Raw genomic sequence first — 1,157 nt, forward strand, 5'->3', positions numbered from 1 at the left:
AAGAATGCAGACTTCAACTGAAAACTCTTATCTTTTTGGTGATTTGAAAATGCATCTTGTTTTTGTCGGGGGAAAGATCTATTTGAAAATGCATCTTGTTTTTGTTGGGGGAGAGATCTATGCTCATTGTCCAGGTTCAGAGAGAATCAGAATAATTGAGTTGGAAGAGACCACATAGATCATACTGTCCAACCCCCTCATTTTTATGTTTAGGGAAGCCGAGATATTTTTTAAAAATGGAATAACTTGCTCAAGTCCATATGACTAGTTGGTGCTGAGCTGTGATTAGAAGTCAGTTTGCTGACTCCTTCACCAGGACATTGACTTTACCCTCTCCTGGGACCAAGGTGACAAAGATTTTCACTTTACAATTACTACCTTTTTTGACTTGTGTATAAAAGAATATTTAGTGGTTTTCATAATGATGCCTTACACATTTGAAAAGACTTGAATCGAGTAAAACTTTTTTTTTTTAAACAGGGGATAGCACGAATGCAGTTCCCCACTACCACAAATTATGCAGTCGAGTTCCCCACATTTGGGGAAATCGCTTTTTTCTTTGAGACTAGTCCCTGTCTGAGTCTGTAGAGGGGAGGCTGTCTCTGCACACTGCCTGGAATCCTGATGGTGCTAGAGATTAGGCACCGCTACTCACAAGGTCAGTGGTTCAAACCCATTAACTACTCCAAGGAAGAAAGATGAGGCTGTCTGGACCCTTAAAGATGCACAGATTCACTTGATGTGGTTGAACTATGGAATGGTGTGATATACATGTTAACTGCCAGTTAATTAGTTAATGAAAAGGTTTCCAGTCTCTGAAACTCAAAGGAGAGTACTTCTGTACTATCGTGCATGGCTGCTAAGAGTTGGAATGGAGCTGATGGTAGTGGTTTCGCTTTCTTGGCCTTGGCCTGCCATGGACACTCCGTCAGTGCGCATTGCTGGGCTTCCATTCTGTGTCAATGAAGTCTGGTGGTGATGGCTGGGTTGAACCCCAAGTGGTTGAACCCCAAGTGATTTAAATGAAACTAACAAATGATGAGATCCAGGATAAAGCTCTGAAGGTGGTGCAGGATAGGGAAGAAGGACCAATGGAAACAGTAACCACAGGGTGGAAGTGGGAAGAGTAACATTGCCTTGTGCGGGTGGCCATCAAT

General features: G+C 42.4%; 1 pseudogene; it reads right to left on the reverse strand.

The window, feature by feature from the left end:
• Positions 1-477: 477 nt before the first annotated feature.
• On the reverse strand, positions 478-623 carry LOC115869092 (annotated as a pseudogene).
• Positions 624-1,157: the final 534 nt, after the last annotated feature.

Source organism: Echinops telfairi, unplaced genomic scaffold, assembly GCF_000313985.2.
Source record: "Echinops telfairi isolate 266 unplaced genomic scaffold, ASM31398v2 ScPeMD7_1;HRSCAF=3_0, whole genome shotgun sequence".
NCBI classification, from domain to species: domain Eukaryota; kingdom Metazoa; phylum Chordata; class Mammalia; order Afrosoricida; family Tenrecidae; genus Echinops; species Echinops telfairi.